The sequence below is a fragment of the Lepidochelys olivacea genome (genome assembly GCF_965140295.1).
Source record: "Lepidochelys olivacea isolate rLepOli2 genome assembly, chromosome: 5".
NCBI classification, from domain to species: domain Eukaryota; kingdom Metazoa; phylum Chordata; order Testudines; family Cheloniidae; genus Lepidochelys; species Lepidochelys olivacea.
In genome coordinates, this window is record NC_140415.1 from 81,753,400 (window position 1) to 81,773,801 (window position 20,402).

At 41.1% G+C, this 20,402-nt stretch overlaps 1 long non-coding RNA gene across 1 annotated transcript in view; it reads left to right on the forward strand.

Moving 5' to 3' along the window:
* The window catches only part of LOC311521081, a 126,014-nt gene that overhangs the window by 24,930 nt on the left and 80,682 nt on the right, over positions 1-20,402 (forward strand). Inside the window, exon 2 of the long non-coding RNA XR_014711774.1 lies at positions 12,075-12,207. This is a non-coding gene — a long non-coding RNA (uncharacterized lncRNA). The remainder of the gene's footprint in view (positions 1-12,074; positions 12,208-20,402) is intronic.

Sequence of the window (20,402 nt, forward strand, 5' to 3'; positions counted from 1 at the left end):
TCACATGAGCAGTGTAACTGAAATCAGTGGACTATTTACAGAAATAAGGCAAGAATAATATGCAGCCTGTATTATGCATAATAGTAAAATATAGTGTATAATCTGTTACTTGGTTTGTTTTTCATTTCTACTAATAAAGAGTCACAGACAGATTAAAATAATAAAAATATATTTCCTATGTCACTAAGGTAACTTTAGATTATTGACAAATTTCAGAATCAAATATACTTTTCACTATTTTTGCTCTTGGTTACAGCTTTTTTTTTTCTTTTCAGCTAAAAAAATTAAAATAGATTATCAGCAAATAATTAGATCTACTTTCTTGTCTTTTATGCTAGTACCATACCATAGGTATCCAGACAAAAGCTGTTCTCGTTGACCCTTTAAAAATGTCATAAAGGCAATTCTGTTAATATTGGGTTCTATCAAACCTTTTCGTACAACTTGTCTACAGGGCATGGCCACGGGCATGAGAGGGTTGTGATTTCTAAAGCACACCAACATATTTGGCACTAACTGGCCCATATAGACCCTGTTGGTGCAAACTGAAAGTTCTCTAGAGACCACATTAATGTAGTGTTAATGCACACTGGGGAACTTCTAGTTTGCTGTAACAAGGTGTACGTCGGCCAGTTTGTGAGCAACAGGTTGCTGTGCTTTAGAAATCCTCCTCCTAGGGAAGGAGGATCCTGGGAACTACAGGCCAGTCAGCCTCACCTCAGTCCCTGGAAAAATCATGGAGCAGGTCCTCAAAGAATCAATTCTGAAGTACTTGCATGAGAGGAAAGTGATCAGGAACAGCCAGCATGGATTCACCAAGGGAAGGTCATGCCTGACTAATCTAATCGCCTTTTATGATGAGATTACTGGTTCTGTGGATGAAGGGAAAGCAGTGGATGTATTGTTTCTTGACTTTAGCAAAGCTTTTGACACGGTCTCCCACAGTATTCTTGTCAGCAAGTTAAGGAAGTATGGGCTGGATGAATGCACTATAAGGTGGATAGAAAGCTGGCTAGATTGTCGGGCTCAATGGGTAGTGATCAATGGCTCCATGTCTAGTTGGCAGCCGGTGTCAAGTGGAGTGCCCTAGGGGTCGGTCCTCGGGCCGGTTTTGTTCAATATCTTCATAAATGATCTGGAGGATGGTGTGGATTGCACTCTCAGCAAATTTGCGGATGATACTAAACTAGGAGGAGTGGTAGATACGCTGGAGGGGAGGGATAGGATACAGAAGGACCTAGACAAATTGGAGGATTGGGCCAAAAGAAATCTCATGAGGTTCAATAAGGATAAGTGCAGGGTCCTGCACTTAGGACGGAAGAATCCAATGCACTGCTACAGACTAGGGGCCGAATGGCTAGGCAGCAGTTCTGCGGAAAAGGACGTAGGGGTGACAGTGGATGAGAAGCTGGATATGAGTCAGCAGTGTGCCCTTGTTGCTAAGAAGGCCAATGGCATTTTGGAATGTATAAGTAGGGGTATAGCGAGCAGATCGAGGGACGTGATCGTTCCCCTCTATTCGACATTGGTGAGGCCTCATCTGGAGTACTGTGTCCAGTTTTGGGCCCCACACTGCAAGAAGGATGTGGATAAATTGGAGAGAGTCCAGTAAAGGGCAACAAAAATGATTAGGGGTCTAGAACACATGACTTATGAGGAGAGGCTGAGGGAGCTGGGATTGTTTAGTCTGCAGAAGAGAAGAATGAGGGGGGATTTGATAGCTGCTTTCAACTACCTGAAAGGGGGTTCCAAAGAGGATGGCTCTAGACTGTTCTCAATGGTAGCAGATGACAGAATGAGGAGTAATGGTCTCAAGTTGCAGGGGGGGAGGTTTAGATTGGATATTAGGAAAAACTTTTTCACTATGAGGGTGGTGAAACACTGGAATGCGTTACCTAGGGAGGTGGTAGAATCTCCTTCCTTAGAGGTTTTTAAGGTCAGGCTTGACAAAGCCCTGGCTGGGATGATTTAACTGGGAATTGGTCCTGCTTCGAGCAGGGGGTTGGAGTAGATGACCTTCTGGGGTCCCTTCCAACCCTGATATTCTATGATTCTCCTCTAGTACACATTGCTGTGCTGTGTAAATTAGAAAAGTCTTCATATATCTTTTAGGATTAAAATACCTGATAGTGTATCTTTAAGTGGACCTAAACCACTCAGGAATGAACAATACAAAAAAAAAAAATCCAGCTACTCATTTGTATGCATAAACATAATTCACAAGTTAGTGACTACTCTAGTTTCAGCAAAACTTGTTCAGGTATTTGTGTGCATGAAAAAAATATACCAATTTCACATATTTCACTTGAAAGGTTTGCCCTTACATTTTAAAAAATGGACAGAGCTGTAAATGTTAATTCCATCATGCTGCATAGCTCTTGGAGAGGGAGGAAAATTATTCAAGTTTGAATAAAGTCAGTTAAGTTGGTTTAAAGTTACAACTATTTCATATTTTTGTACATATATATAGGTAGGGTTTTTTCTCTGACATTTAAATTAGGGATACTTTATTTAAAGAACCCCTTAGTTAAGGCCCCCAGTCAGTTAAATGTGCATTACTAGAGGCATTTAATAGCACTGAAGCACCTTTAAAATGAGAGAGCAATAATTTTCCTTTCTTTCTCTTACTTTTTCAGCATTCCACCACTCTGCCTTGTTTTGTTTTAACAAAAAGCCCAGTAGGGTCCCTGTCCATGTGCAGTTGCAGTTTGGGGGCTTTGGGGGTGGAAAGCTCTATGTTCCACTACCGATTTTCTGAGCCATCCACTCCTCCTAAGCTGTGCTCCTGTTTACTTGGGGGAGGAAATGGGGAAGGAGGAAGGTGTTCTCTAGTTTCACAGATATTTTACAAGGACAAGCCCTGTTACAATGCTCACGTACTATTCAATAAGCTATGTTCACAGAAAAAACCTCTTTGGAAGCAAAAGGGAAAAAAAGAAGCCATCTGATTCCTTCACAGATACCATGACAAAAATGATTTAATTCTCGTTTTGTAGCTTGGAGAAAGACAGAGCCTCAACTCTCTCCCACATCCTTAATAAGAAGCTTCTTGTTAACACTGAACTGATCTGGTGTTAATGCAACACAGAAACATCAATAAAGATTTGATACATCCAGTCTCTAGCAAACTGGGCTTGGGTTCATCATTTGGGTTCAACATATACAACATATATAACATGATGTATGAAAAATTGAAAATGAAATCCAAAAACTTTTAAAATTGAGGTTTTCATATTCATTTCCACTTTTTGAAAATGGTCCAATCTTGTGTGAAATTTTGTGCTAGTCCAGATTCACTATGCGTTTTGTAAGTGTCAGTTGCTGTGTTTAGGGTGAGGGAGACTAGGAGGTTGGTTTTAGGCCTCATTTTCTGTGTCTGAGTGGCACTGGCATATTGACAGTGCCACATGAATATGCTTAGTTTGTCATGTACTAGTCTTATGTAAGTGTGTGGTGTTTGTCCCTCAATGGCAGGCCTGCAGAGAGTCTGCACTGCAAACTAAGCCCAGGTCTGTGGGACCCAAGCTTCTGGACTCTGTGGCTCCAAGTCCATGCTTGAGCCACATCTCTTAGCCATGCTAACATGTCCATGCTGGTGCTGCACTACATATAGACCTTCTGACAAAGGCAGAGGCAGATTAGTTTTGTGGGGCCCTGGGCCAGAGCAAGTTGGGGACCCTTCCATACCCCTTCTACCTGCAGACCCCTCTAGCACTCCTGCCGGGGAGCAGGATCGGGGTGCAGGTGCTTGCCTCACTCCACCCTCTCAGTGCTCATGCTCAAGCCTCCGCGCCCTGACCCCAATCCCTGGCAGGAGCACCGGGTGGGCGGAGCATGTGAGGGTGCCCATTTTTCCAGGGTTCCCCAATTGGCTGGGGCCCCTGGGCACATGGCCACATTGACCCAGTGGCTAATCCGCTACTGGACTCAGATCTGCAGCTTGACCTGCATCCACACTGCAAAATGGCAGGACTTGGTTCTGAGTCACAGTGAGATTTGGGCTCTGACCCATTCGTCTAGCAGGTGTGGATGGAAATGGGGCTTGGGCTCAAACATGACATACCTCATGAGGTTAATACTAGTAGTACCTAAGGCCTGAGTTTTCTGGAGATGAAAGTGCAGGTTTTTCGTCGTCCTTTCCCCATGTGTGTGGATAGATGGAATCGGAGGCACAGTTTATGGGAATGCAAGAAACATCTCATTTTTTAAAAATCTGCCCTTTCATTACAGACCAGACTCCAACTTTTTTTTTAATGGGGGAAGGAATCTGATAATGAAGATAATTGTATTAATTTAATAGAACATGGCAAGCTCACCAAGGTGCATTAGCTCTCTCTTGTCCAGCAAGAGGAAACAGGAAATGGCCTGTGTAAAAGTAAAGGGAGTATGTGTTTCAATGAGTGAAAATGTAAACTGATATGGGAAAGATTGTGCTGTACTTGAATTGTTTATTTTGGCTAATGTTGCAGAGAATATTCCAGTAGCAAAATCAAAGGTTAAGTGCAAGTGGCAGCAAGTTATAAAGGTGAATCACATAATATTGGGGTGAATAAAAGCAGTTTATGACTCTATTTTAGATTGCTGTTGATCACAGTGCTTTGATTTGGTATATGATGGTATATGAAAGAAGTACTACAGTCATTTTATGGGGGTAACTGATCAGGTTTGGAAGCATGACTGTGTTTAATAGCTCACCTGAATCTATATGTGGCTAATCTTGTCTAAACATCCATTTGCAGGGCGGCTGGCAGTTCTGCTGCACGGTGAGAGGAATATGGGCAGTTTGCACAATATATACACACCTGTTGCATCCTCTGGCGCATAGCTCCCCAGGTGGTCCCTCCATTGAAGTATGTTGGGGATGTTGAAGGAGCTGGGGCATGGCTGGTGGGTCTGGTCTGAGCGTGGTAGATGGGTCATAGCAGCAGGAGTTCAAAAGACATGAAACGTGTTGCAGCCCTGAAGCTGCAACAGTGACTACAGAGTAGTAGTGCTACTTTGTAGCTTGAGGAGGAAGATTCCTTCCACCTGTGACCACCACAGACTTACCCTGTCCATGGCCCATTTAATTCATCTGTGCACTGAGTATAGGATTTGCCCCATGTAATATAAAGAACACTATGCATGACTGTTGCATCTTTGCTTTTATTATGTAATTTCATTATGTAGTGCAAATACAGAGTTATTATCAAGCTAATATGAAATGATATGGAAAAATTTATTCAAATCTTTCAGACCTTTCAAACCAAAGGTACTCAAAGTGCTTTTAAAATGAGTGAGATCCTGCTCTTAGAACTGAGAATCTTGCCAAATAGATACAAGAGAATTCTCACCTGCCACTTAGATGCAGTTGCATCTGGTGTGGAACATAGCAATTGTTTAACAGTTTAGAAGCAGAAGGAAGGACTACCCTATCTAAGTGAATCTGCATGGGGAATTTGGGTAAGCAAACTATATATTAACTAAACTGAAACGTGGCTAGGATGTTGGAACTAACCCTTCTATTTTTATAAAAAGTGCCATGGAATCTTCAGTCACTTCTAATTATTATTATTATTTACTTAGGAATCCCAACTGTAGACCAGGACCTTGTTGTAGTAATGGTCAGGATCTCAGATTTATGTCTCATTGAAGGCACCTAGTGTTGTGGTAGGACATTGGTTCAGTACTTCCTTAGAGGAAAGGATATTCTCTATTTAATCACCATTATCAACATTGCTAGTACTGGGAGGGGAGGTTGTAGATCTTCCATCCAAGTAATGATTAGATTGGCTCTTTTTGACTTGTGAGAGCATAATCTGAGATAGCATATTGGCCATGCAAATATAGAATTTCCTGGGCCATATGCTTTCATATTGTAATTCCACTGATTCCATAGTCAATCTAGAGATGAACTGGCTCCTCTGTGATCATAGGCATACCCATGGTGTAATAAAGCAAAGCAAGTGAAATGACAAAATCAAACTGTTATCAATATTTATACAACATGAGTTGAAAATAGCCACAATACAAGTTGCCATTTGTTTACTTGTGAAAGGTAGTGATTTCTCACAAACAGCCGATTCAAGTGTTTTTATTCACAAAGATTCCAATACGTACATTTAAACATTCTAATTGTGTATTGCCCTTATAGTAAAGGAATGAACCACAGGTAGGACTACGATTTAGTCATGGGCATTTTTAGTGAAAGTCATGAACAGGTCATGGGCAATAAACAAAAATTCATGGCCCGTAACGTGTCCATGACTTGTACTATATACCTCTACTAAATCTTAGCTGGGGACGGGGGCACTGAGGGGGTGGGCACTGCTCTGTGAGGACCAGGGGGGCAGCTGATGGGGGATGGGATGGGGGTCCAGCTATCAGTGGCCACTGAGCAGCGGCTGCTCTGGCTGCCCCCCGGGCCAGTTGCCTGGAACTTCCCAAGCAGCGGCCAGTGCAGCTGGCTCTAGGGCCCCAGGGTCAGCCACATCAGCCACTGAAGAATCTGACTTCCTCAATCTCTGTGACAGACATGGAGCCTAACCACAAGTCATTTGGGGCCCAATCTTCTGAGCACCCTGAATTTCCATTGAAATAGGGGTGAAATCAATAGGAATGAGGCTGCATAACACGCTATGTAGGGACAGACTGGAGATACTCAAACTCTCACTGAGTAGTGCCTTCCTCTTCTAGTAGGCCCCTTGAAATGGTTAGAACGGTGCAAGGAATAAGGTTTTACTCAGTGTGAGTAAGCGTATTGCAGTCTGGCCATGAATCAGGCATTTATTTATGAGTGGAACATGCACTGTTTGGAAAGATAACTTTATATGATACCATATCTTTTTGTCCCTGTAAGGTAAAAGAAAACAGTAAACCCATGCTTAGCTTCTACAGAATAACCTTGCTAATGCTACTGACCAAGAGACCCAATGTGAATTAGTTGGTTTTGTGAATTAGCAACACTAGTGACAAACGAACTTTTTAAAAGAGGCTAATACATCACAAAATTTGTTCATTTTTATTTTGACATCATTTAGTTTGTTATTCATGGGCAATATACTGAGGTATATTTTGCAAACAAAAAACCTCTTAGTAATCTGAGAGCTCACTCTAAAGACTCCTCTATTTATTAGATCTTCGCTAAGAAATATGAGGAAACCCCTTCTTTTTTTGAAAGGGGGGGAAGGATTGTGTGTGTGAATTATAAAGGACATGATGGCTAAAATGCTGGTAACCACGAACTTCTTGTCTATATTAACATTTCCACCATTGCTAACATTTGTGGACCTTTGCCACTAGTCACAATGGATGGCAATTTTAGATTGGATGGTTAGCATAGACACAATCTATACATCGGTGATGCTGTAAAATAGGTGGCGCTATCTGATACCATGGAGATTGTCCTAATAAAGATACATAAGTAGAACAGACCCTTTTGAATCAGTACTGAAATGTAGTCCCTGTATTGTGCAAGGAGGCATCACAGTGCTAAATTTTGCTTTATAAAGTTCCTGGCCAGGTGTGGTTGTTAGAGATTCCATGGTGCTCTTCATAAAGTAAAGATCTCAAACTCAATGTCCTGGACAAATTCCATGTCTGATCTGAGTTGCTTTATCACATCGCTATGAGCTGTAACAGCAGCCCTGATTCTTGCAAGGGGATCCTGCAGAGCTCTGGGCAGAACTGGGCTCTCGGGCAGTTGCCATCTGGATGAAGCAATCATGTATAGATTGTAAAGCACTCTGGGATTGAAAGGGCTACACAGTTAGTAAATAAATCATTCTTACATTTGTATAAATGTAAGAATGTGATTATTTATTGTGTATTTGAAAACAGAATGTAGTAGTTTATCATGTTATAGTATAAGAGCTTGCGATGCAGAGTGCTTTATAAAGTATTTTTCATTATTGCCACTGAAGCTGGTCAAAACTCAGGGTTTCCAGTTCACAGGAAATCTCTATACTTTGAAATTTGGTTTTGTTCTGATTTGGACCAAAATCAATTATTTCTTAAATTTCTTGTGAACCAAAAATGCCATGAAATTTTCCTCTTGGAAACACTGACACACAGTGTTTCTGAAACTATTGTATATATGCTCTGCTGGATCTCAGCAGCTGCAGACTGAAATTGACATGATCCTTTTCAGTTTCACCATAGCTATTCATTCAATTTAACTCTGCAGCTGCCAGTGCTTCCACTCCGGAGTTGTGCAACTCAGGAATCCAGATGACCTGGGTGTCTGCAAGCCCTGGGGTCCCTGACCCCAGGGCAATCCATGTGGCAGGGTGGCCCCAGTGTGACGGACCCTAGAAACTCTGGCATCCTTAAGAGCCTGCCAGGAAACTAGAAAGGGTTCTGCCATCCTCCTCACCTGTGATTTGAGAAAAGTTTGTCGAACTTAAGCTGTTTCTGTGAAACATTTCAGGTTCAAAGAATTGGCATATTCTGCGGAAACTCTGTTTTGTCAGAAAATTCACAACCAGCTATAATAAGTACATTATGTGAATTCAAATCTTTTGTTTTCTTTCATCTTATCACTCACTTAAGTTTTTGGGTTTTTTGGGCAACTTATAACATGCTTATAAAGGTGAGGCTCGAAACTACAAAATTGCTTCATATAGCATTTCAGGTAGCTGTCTGCCTTAGGGAAAATGGAACTGAAGTGGAGAACAGCTTCCTGGCTGCTCATTAAGCTGTGTCAGTGTACTGCTAACTCTAATATGAGCTGAGGCAGCTCTGGGATTTGGTTTTAGACTGCACCTAGCAACAGGATATGTTTAGAGCTACTGGCTAAAATCCCCCTATGTTTATAGACAAGAGTTTAAAAAAATTAAGTGAATTCTAAATGAACTGCATTTGTGCTGCTCTCTACTTTTTCAGCCTTTTTGATGAGGAAAGGCTTTTTAAGATTTTTTTTTTTTTAATATATAGGACCTGATCCTGTTAGCTCTCTAACATATGGAACTCCTGTAGGACTAAGCCCCAATTGTTTATTCCTGTGTTTATTGTGGCTTGTGACACAAACCAAGAGAAGCTAGGGCTCTGTGTCGCTCATATTATACACACGGGACTGTGACAGGACATACGACCATCCCACTGACAGCAAACCTAACCAGCATCCCTACACTCAGGCAGTGCCAATTAGGCACATCTGCAGAGCATACTCTGCTTGGAGAAGGGGAGCTTAAAGAGGTGAACTGGCCACAGGTGGTGATTAGACTCAGAAAGGAGCCTGGGAATGAGCCCAATTCCTGCAGGGAGCAGTGAGTTTGCCCAGGAGTAGGGGTTCAGCGAGAACTTAGGGGTAAGGGACATAAAGAGATGATGGCTGAGCCCAGGCTGAGAGCTGGCCGACTACAGGGACCTTCTGCACATGGATTTCCCCAACCCCATGTGGAGGTCACTCACTTCTTTATGGCACATTTGTCCCTTTTCTGGGAACTCAGACAGCTCTCTGTGAGTTGGGTACCACATAGGAAGCGGGAGGCCCCAGGCTGTATTACCTTCTCTGCAAATGTCAGAGGTGCAGATAATTCCAGTTTCATACCTGAGTCTATTGCTGATTGCCCATTCAGTTCAAGTTATCTCCATATTTCAAAGCAGCCAAATTGCACAGAATAGGTCTCTTGTGTATTTTATGTTGATGGTTAGAATGGCCAAGTTCGTGTTCAATTTTAATTCTATAACCATGGTCCTGATTCTCCTCTTACACCAATTTTACACTGGTGTAAATCCATTTACCTCAATAGATTTACTCCTGATAAATACTGGGGTATTTAAGAGGAGAATTTTGCAATAAGACAAAATGTGCTGAAGCACCACCAGTGTTCTTATTTTTACTTTTTTATATGTTTAAATAATAATTAAAAGGAACAAAAATCTAAAAAGTAGTAGCTTGTTTACAGTGTGGTGATAAGACAAAATACAGAACTGAACTGAGTTGCACATTTGTTAAGCCACAAAAAGAAACCTAATCAAAGAAGATAATGCAGCAAGGTTGTGATATAAGAGCAAAGAGGCAGAAGCTCCAGATACAACTCAACAATTCATTGGTTTCAGAGTAGCAGCCATGTTAGTCTGTATCCGCAAAAAGCAAAGGAGGACTTGTGGCACCTTTTAGAGACTAACAAATTTATTTGAGCATGAGCTTTCATGAGCTACAGCTCACATTGGATGCATGCAGTAGAAAATACAGTGGGGAGATTTTATATACACAGAGAACATGAAACAATGGGTGTTACCATACACACTGTAACAAGAGTGATCAGGTAAGGTGAGCTATTACCAGGGGAAGGGGGGAGGGGGACGACAAAAACAAAACAAACAAACAAAAAAACCTTTCGTGGTGATAATCAAGGTGGGCCATTTCCAGCAGTTGACAAGAACGTGTGAGGAACAGTGGGGTGGGGGAATAAACATGGGGAAATAGTTTTACTTTGTGTAATGACACATCCACTCCCTGTCTTTATTCAAGCCTAAGTTAATTGTGTCCAGTTTGCAAATTAATTCCAATTCAGCAGTCTTGTTAGAGTCTGTTTTTGAAGTTTTTTTGTTGAAGAATTGCCACTCCCCCCTACCCCCCCCCGGCGCTGGTAATAGCTCACCTTACCTGATCACTCTCCTTACAGTGTGTATGGTAACACCCATTGTTTCATGTTCTCTGTGTATATAAAATCTCCCCACTGTACTTTCTACTGCATGCATCCGATGAAGTGAGCTGTAGCTCATGAAAGCTTATGCTCAAATAAATTTGTTAGTCTCTAAGGTGCCACAAGTCCTCCTTTTCTTTCAACAATTCATTGTCACTTTAAATCTGTTGTTTATTTTCTTTGTTGTACCTATCCATGGAAGGCACTTTTTATGATTTTCCACAGTGGAATTCCTTATCAAATCAGATTAGAAATATAGGATTTCCCACTCCCCACCCACGGATTTCCTGATTATCTGGCAATTCCAGATGCAGCAAAAGCAGTAATGGGGGAGTTCCATTTAGGGCTTGAAGCCAGCATATATTTCCAAATTTAGACAGTATGTTTTTGACCCTGATAGACTGTGTTGTTATGATTGTAGCTGGGGGGCTAGTGACAGCAATAATTATAGCGACAGTCATTGTCTGAGTATTTCGATTAGAATGATGGTTTTCAGGCTCTCATAACTTTTCAAAACTTTCACCTTGGTCTCTGCTTGAAAGTAAACTTTTTGGAAAGTTTGAGCAAACTTTTTTTTTTTAAATATGAGAGAGAAAATAATCTAGTGCTGATGCAGCTGAGGGGCAGAAAATAGAAATCTGATAGAGAAATATCTATCTTCTTCTTCATATGTTTTGATGTTTTAATTAATGGAATACGTTGTTCTACTAGTTATGCCAGTGCCCCACAATAAAAAAATGTTGGAAGCTTTTGTTGAAATCATTTGTTGCATGTGCTCAATAGCTTGTGTAATTAGATTAAAGTTTGTTTCCAGTACACCAAAATTCCCAAATCAAGACTATGGAATGCAACAGTGTAATTTTTTTTGAACAGTTGTTTCATATTTGAGAGCACAAAAATATGTTGTTGGGTGTTTTGTGGGGTTTTTTGTTGTTGTTGTTGTGTTTTTTTTTTTACAACACTGACATTGCTTAAAGCAACCAAACTTTTATTTGAGGTTTTTGCCAGGTTTTTGCATGCAACTCACCATCTCTGAAAAAATATGAATTGCTAAGGAAAAATGCTGGTAAATGCCTGAGCCCTGACAATTGCTTTGTCTATTACCCATTTTGGGAAAGAAAATCTTTGAAAAACAATTTAGGGGCTATAACTGACTTCAGAGGGACTAGTCCTATGAATGAAACTAGAAGAACGTGACTCATAATATAAGCATTTATACCCAATATAATTGTTACCGTATTTTCTCCATTTTTTATAAATGACAGACCTCAAAGAGTCTGCATGTTTTACACAGGGCTTTCTTCAGCCTCCTGAAGGTGCCCCTGCATCTAAGTTGATGCTATTTGCAAAGTGAACTCAACACAATTCTAATACCAGCCAGGTGTGTACTTTTTCTTTCCTCAGGTGTCTGTTTTAATGCCATGTTTTTTCTTGTGTTTACAGAAACTGAGAGATGCTAGAGAAGTGAAAAGCTATGGGTTGACTTGGCACAAGCTAAACAGGAAGCTTCCATCACTGATCTGGAATTAAAGGAGAAGATAAAGACTCTCTGTGATGGAAAGTTAAACCCCTAGAGGTCAGTATAACCATAGTAACATTAACACCTGGCAATCTAGGCTTAAGTCATGTTAAGAATGCAATAAACCAGCTATAGCAAAGAAACTCCTAGTTAAACTGTACTCTGTCCTTAATCAACCCCTCCAGCAGGTGTGGCTAGAAGCCACAAATGTTTCTAGGTAGGAAAAGTGATCATTGTATTATGACACAATGCGTTGTGAGGTTGCTAGGGTAGAAACTGAACCCTGAGATTTGGCTATGCCTGGAGGAAAATGCAGGAGTGAAATGGACAGACTGACCCGTGGAGGGAATGGAGTAGTGCCCAAGAGCAGATCAGCTGGCACAACAGGGAGTGGAGTATAACACAGAGAAGTAAAGTGGGATGATAGGCCTTGTAAGGTACAAAAGCCAGTGTTGAGGGAGTTAGTCACTGAGTTGGAAATAGGCTGGTTATGGACAAAGTGGTGCTGGTGGTGAGTAGAAAGAACTCAGGCTTATCAGAGCAGTTTGAACAGTTTGACAAGGTTTGCTAAATAAAGTGGGCATCATTCCCTATTAAATGGTTAAAACTCCATTCAAGCAGTGACAGCTGCTGAAGGGCTAGTCACTGTGTCTGGGTGTTGCTAACACAGTCTGCAAGTCAAGGGCAGCTCTCTCATATGTTTTAAATGAAAACAGGTGTCTCCTAGAAAATCCTTCAGTCTGAAAAGAGTGAAGTGAAATGCATTTGTTCCTCAGTGCTCCTAACTTATAGAAATGGGAGGTGAACATTCATTGACAAACCTCAAAAAGAGCATAGGATCAAGAGTCATAGACCTGGAAGGGACCTTGAGAGGTGGTCTAGTCCAGTTCCCTGCACTCATGGTAGGACTAAGTATTATCTAGACCATCTCTGACAGGTGTTTGTCTAACCTGCTCTTAAAAATCGGCAATGATGGAGATTCTATAACCTCGCTAGGCAATTTATTCCACTGTTTAATTACCCTGGCAGGAAGTTTTTCCTAATGTCCAAGCTAAGCTCCCCTTGCGGCAACTTAAGCCCATCACTTCTTGTCCTATCGTCAGAGGTTAACAAGAGCTATTTTTCTCCCTCCTCCTTGTAACAATCTTTTATGTACTTGAAAACTGTTATCTTGTCCCCTCTCAGTCTTCTCTTCTCCAGACTAAATAAAGCCTTTTTTTTTTTCCCAGTCTTCCCTCACAGGTCATGTTTTTTATATCTTTAATCATTTTTGTTCTTCTTCTCTGGACTTTCTTCAGTTTTTCCACATCTTTCCTGAAATGTGGCACCTAGAACTGGACACAGTACTCCAGTTGAGGCCTAATCTGCGTGGAGTAGAGCGGAAGAATTACTTCTGGTGTCTTGCTTACAAGACTCCTGCTAATACATCTCAGAATGACGTTTGCTCTTTTTACAATAGTGTTACACTGTTGACTCATATTTAGCTTGTGGTCCACCATGACCCCCAGATCCCTTTCCACAGTATTCCTTCCTAGGCAGACATTTCTGATTTTGTATGTATGCAACTGATTGTTCCTTCCTTAGTGGAGTACTTTGCATTTGTCCTTATTGAATTTCATCCTATTTATTTCAAACCATTTCTCCAGTTTATCTAGATCATTTTGAATTTTAATCATATATCCTCCAAAGCACTTGCAACCCCTCCCAGCTTGGTATTGTCCACAAACTTTGTAAGTGTACTCTATATGACATTATCTAAATCAGTGATGATGATATTGAACTGATTCCTATGGGATCCCACTCGTTATGCCCTTCCAGAATGACTGTGAACCACTGATAACTACTCTCTGGGAATGGTTTTCCAACCAGTTTTGCACCTACCTTATCGTAGCTCCATCTAGTTTGTATTTCCCTAGTTTGTTTATGAAAAGGTCATGCGAGACAGTATCAAAAGACTTATTAAAGTCAAGATATACCACCTCTACCACTTCCCCCCTATCCACAATGCTTGTTGCTCTGTCAGAGAAAGCTATTAGGTTCGTTTGACATGATTTGTTCTTGACAAATCCATGCTGAATGTTACTTATCACCTTAATATCTTCCAGGTGTTTGCAATGCTCCATAACATTAATTGCATTCTACAGGATGTGCCCAACTTTCATTTATGACCACTCTGCAGTACACGTTTCCATGTTTGGGCTGTGGACTGTAATAGATTTGTGCTTAATCTTGCCAGTGTAGATCAATCCAAACCTGTTATAAGCACTTTAAGGAACAATACAAAATCCTGGGTGAATTCACCATTATGCGAGTTGGGGCAGCTTCACTGAAGGCCAAGGAGTTGTGCCTGGTTATGCCACTGATGAACTATGCCCCTGGTCTTTACGTGGCTTTAGCAGCATTCAGTAACATGGTTATTACAGGATTTAGCCTCCTCCACATGGGGATGATGAAAACACATCATAACAAGTTTGAGGTACTCCTGTGTTACAATATGCTGCCCAACAGAGCAAATTTCATTGTGTACAATAGTCAGAACTTTATAATAGCAGTCTTTGGTTTGCAGACTGTGTCAAAATTCATGTTGGATGTGCTCACCTAAAGGCTATTTAAAACATGTAATTGTAGGTGTACAATGCATTGACTGAAGTGCAGGGTTTATTTGGTTTGCAGTAGATGAGGTGGTAGAGCACATAAGGTGTTTGTAATCACTTACTGTTCTGATACCACTGTAGTACTGAAGCTCATTGGGAGCAGGTTCCAGAGAAAGTAATAAACAGCTTTCATCATCCTTCCTGTTGGTGGTGTGTGTCACAATCTTAAAGTTACTTAAACACAGTGGGTCTCTGTGTTAACTTCATGTAGTTTTCAACACTACTTTTGAAAACAAGAGAAAATAAAAAAAACACATGATGTAAGGGCTTAGATAACAATGGGTCCAAGAGAGAACCTTGGTCAATGCCTCACCCCAGGCACTTCAATAACTTTCAAAAGGAGACAAACTGTTTGTTTTGGTTTTTGGTTTTGATTTTGTTTTGTTTGTAACTTTTGAATGAGGTTTGCTAACGGGCTCAAACTGCACTTCAGCCTGGAATGAACTTGCAGAGCAGAATTATAAAATCCTTAAAACAAAAACAGAAACCCACCATCACCAATCAAAAAAGCAACTGAGATAGGATTCTGATCTCATACCAGATTTACATTGGTGTAAAGCTATTGACTAAAATAGTTGCTCTGGTTCAACTCAGAGCAGAATCAGGCCCACTGAGTTGATACTGGGAACATAAAAACCCATTCACATCTCATGAAAATTTTTGAAGATAATTCTGGTTATGGATCATGCAACTTCTGTGTTTCTCTTCTGCTTCTTGTGTTGTTAGAAATTGTTACATAAGAAGGTCTTTGGTACTTAGGAGTAGATCTGTTCTTTCTACTTTTTTCCTTATTTAAAGTAATAATCCTTTTTGTGATATCATAATCCTTTCCATGATAACACATTGTGATGTCACAAAGTAATATTATCTCAATTGGGGAATGAGCTGTAGGAATAGACGAGCACCAAACAAATACCCTCAAATATTATTATTTTTATGGACAATGCTATTTTCAGGAAGTAGGGGTTACTTTATAATCTCTTATCAATAACACAGTAAAATTGTGTTAATGATTAGAAACTCCTTAGGCTTTTAATCTAATTTTATTATCTTTCATTTTCCAGATCCAATGTTTTGCACACACACACAATAAACCATTCAAGTAAAAATAGACTGTGCTAGACTGTGACATATCCTATTTATGTCAATGGGAATTCTGTATGTGGCTCAAGTGCAATATATGACCTTTGTAACAGCATATTATACAGAATAGTCCAACAACACCATAATTCACATCTACTGCCAACAGAGTCCACTTTCTATATACAGTGAAACAGTTATTATTATGTTAGATGTTCTGACAGGATTATGTGGTAAAATGCAGAGTGGGAGAGAAATGTGGATTCAAATCTGAAGTCTTTACCCAAATTCTATGGATGATTAAAGAGCTTATGAGCTCATGGTAAATCTCTTTCAGTAACCTGCTGCTAACGTTATATCAGTTGAACTATTCTGAGGAATATCTGAGACTTGTGGCTGTAAGCCCCCTACAGGTTTCCCCTCTCTCTCTCTCTCTCCCTCTCTAGCTATTAAGAGAGGATTTAGAGCTAAGTATATAGTTAGGGTGAAAACTAGAGATGGGCTCAAATCAGAGGAGGCTAAATTGTGTAATTTGCACAAAGTTCTGTGTAGGGGAAGTGCTGAGCCCCGCTGCTCCTGAGAGGGCAATAGGAGAGATTGTGCCCCAGGATAGTGCAGACTGCTTCCCCAATACTTTGGCCCTGCATGATTTGCTTCCCAGGGAGAGCAAGGTCCAAGCAGTTTCTGCTTACAGCAACTGCTAATGTGATCTGCCCTTGAGTCACATAGAAGTGAGAGGAGCCCTCGCCATAATCCTTGTGCACCTGTACAGAGGCAGATCATCATTTGGCCCAGAAATTTAGATCCAGGTTCTAATCTGAATCTAAACATCACCCAAGTATGGAAATGTGTGTGGGAGGCTGTCTCTGGCTCCATTACTAGAATAAATGAGTGTATTATGGTTTCTAAAACCACAGTGATTCTTGTGGAATTCAGCAAAAGCCATTTGCCCTCTGGCTCATACATGTTTCTCACTCTCCTTTTCTGCAGATTGTTCTACAACAGCCTCTTCCCTTAAAAGAAGTGACAAAATACAATTCTAAGCACTTTTACTATACAAGAAATTATCATGCCACAAGCATTAGAGAATGACATGTTATTAACAGAATTGTTGTTTCAGTGGAGTCGCATCTTACATGGGGGTTAGGTTCTAAAGTCAGTGTGTAAGGCAAAAATCGCATATAGTCAAAATTACCCTTGAAAGTCCCTTAAATCACCCATAAAGTACAGTATGTTGTACATGGTTTTGTGTATACAATCCTGTACAGTAATATGTATAATGTATACAGTAATGCACAGTATATAATAAAGAGTACATATGAAAAATATAATTTTACAGTACTGTATTTTTAATTACGGGGGTAATTACAGGGGGTCATCAGGGCTTGATATCGATCCAGGAGACAGAGGTGATGGAGAGCTTGGGTGACAGAGAGCGAGTCATAGACGAAGTGGTTGGCTCTGGTTCAGCTCGAGAAGGTGATTGTGTAGGCTCATCTGCTGCTGGTTGTTTTTCCTTGAAAAACATGGTGATCAGCAACTGTCACTGTTGTCTCTTGAGCTGCTCAAACATTTCTTGATACGGTCTCAAATCGTCCGTACGTATGATTTTGATGCTTCGTTCCATAGAGGGATTGTATTCAGAAATTAAATCATTCAAGTGTTTCGCTGCTTGGAACACTTCAGGAAATTTATGAAGATTCCAACTTGCTGGCTCTTCCTGTTCGCCGTCGTCATCTTCGTCTTCTGTAGACGATTTTATCAGTTCCTCTAACTCTTCGTTAGTCACTGTTTCTCTATGGCTCTCAATTCTTCAGTTTCTTCCCCAAGAGTGTCAATGAAGCCATCACCATCCACTTGCCTAGCCACCTGAACAATGCATTTCACTTCTTTTTCAATGGTCAGGGAAACCCTTAAAATCATTCACACATTCTTTCCATAGGTTTCGCCAACATGCGTTGACTGTTTCAGGCTTGATTGTATCCATTGTCTGTTTAATATAAGTGATGCAATCAGCAATGTTGAAGGACTTCCAACACTCTATCACATTAAGATTGGGATAAGCAACCATTGCACTACGTATCCGTGAGAACGTAAGCCTCATGTACGTAGCCTTGAACAGTGAATCACGCCTTGGTCGAGAGGTTGGAGGATGGAGGTGGTATTGGGGGGGGAGAAAGATGACTTCAGCATCATTATGCGCAAACCGGAGTGCCGCAGGGTGGCCAGGAGTATTGTCTATGATCAGCAACACTTTAAAGTCAAGTCCTTTCTCTTCAAGGTACCACTTGCCCTCTGGAATGAAACACTTGTGAGACCAATCCAGAAATAATGCTGCCATCACCCAAACCTTTTTATTTGATTGCCAGAACACAGGCAGGAGATTTTTGTTCTTGCCTTTTAGGGCATGGGGATTTGCAGCCTTGTAGAGCAAGCCCAGCTTTATTAAACGCCCAGCCACATTGCCACAAAAACAACACAGTCACACGGTCTTTAGCTGCTTTGAAGCCAGGGGCTTGTCTTTCTAATTTCGAAGTGTAAGTGAGGTTGAGCATTTTTTCCCAGAAGAGCCCAGTCTCATCAGCATTAAAAACTTATTCCAGAAGATAGCCCTTTTCTTCTATGATTTTCTTTAATTGTTCAGGGTAGGCTTTTGCTGCCTCTTCATTGGCAGATGCAGCTTCACCAGTAGTCTGCACGTTTTTGAGGTTGAAGCGGTTCCTAAAACTGTTAAGCCAACCTTGGCTGGCTTTGAATTCCTTCTCATGAGAAGGCTGTCCCCCTTCAGCAGGAGGTTTGAACAGCGCATGGAGGCTACGAGTCTTTTCTTGCAACGTGTTGCCATCGATAGGCACACGTTTATGGTTCATGTCTTCCAGCCATAAGTTTAATGCCTTTTCAGTCTTCACTAAAGTCTTATCACACACCTGGCTCGTCACCTTAGCAGTTACTGGAGCACTTGATGCCACGGCTTGACGAATTTTTCTCTCTCGAATCTTGATGGCATGGATGCTAGATTCGTTGCTGCCATATTTATGTGCCATGTTGGAGACTGACCTGCCGTCTCTCAATAAGTCCAACACAGCCAGTTTTTCCTACAGTGTTGGAACAGATCTCTGTTTCTTCAGTTGAGCACCAGATGAGGTAGTTGGCTTGCGTTTAGGGCCCATGTTGTACGAAAAATACGTACAGTATTTTTAAACACTAGAATCACACTCAGCGCGGCGAGATGCTCACACTATGAGAGGCACGCGGGAACTGAGACCGACTGAGGGAACAGCAGATTCACGTCTCCCATCTCACGCTCACTCTGGGGCATACGTCCACACTACTTACAGGTATCTTGTTATTTTTCTTTTTTTTTTTTTTTGCTGAGTGTGTATAGTTGAATTTGTATAAGTTAAATGTGCGTATGATGCAACTCACCTGTATTCACAAGAAGAAAATCCTGGTTTGAGATTGACTGAGAACAGATATATGACAAACTAGTAAATGTTAGGTGGCTTGTCTCATCAGAGGTCAACAATATTGAAGGCCAAGTGGCAGAGCCAAGAATAACACATAGGAGTGAAGATTCCCAGTCTAACCAATAAGTGATAAATCCTCTATGCACTTTCAGAAAATATGCTGGGAAAATCTTTCTATGTATTAGAACAGTTAAGCGCTGGAGTAGACTTCCAAGGGAGAATTTTAAGAACAGGTTGGGCAAATACCTGTCAAGGATGGTCTAGGTTTACTTGGTCCTGCCTCGGTGCAGGGGGGCTGGACTTAAACACTTCTCAAGGTCCCGTCCAGCCCTACATTTCCATGATTCTATGTCAGCGTTTTTTTCCTGCAGTTTGGGAAGCTGATCCAAAGACCACTGAAGTCAATGGGAATCTTTCAGTTGTCTACAATGGGGAATGGATGAGGCCATATGAGCCCGGAATATAAACCTTGCATTTATAGACTTAATAGAATAGCGCAGCACTCCTGAGTTTCTTGCAAGTCTGTTCCCCAGCTCTGAGTAAGATTTAGTGGATTTTACTGACTCATCAGAGTTAATGGATCCAACATCTGACAAAGATAAGCCATTGTGTATGTCCCTCTCGCCTGCTTTTGAGCTATATTTTTGACCCCTGCTCAGACAAGGAGCGGTTTAATAGCCTACTGCTCTGTTTTCTCTTGCCCGCTCCTTTTTCATTTTCACTTCATCACTTCTAACACACACAGGGCCGTATGTTGGGGAATGGAGAAGTACTCCTGATCTCTAAGGCCTTGCTTAGGCTGGAGATTTGCAATAACATTGTAGATATAGACCAACCATCTGCATTTTTACCACTTGTTTGGACCCACTCTGAGCAGGGTAGGAAGGCAGGTGGTAAATACACGGTCATCCAGTCTGCACTAGCACTACGACCATCTTTAGCACTGATGGAGCCATGCTAGTTCTTGAGCAACAATGGGAAAATTTCAGAAAATCCACACTGTTGACAAGGCCTTGAATGTTAGAAATTGGGATTTTTCATTTGCACTGCA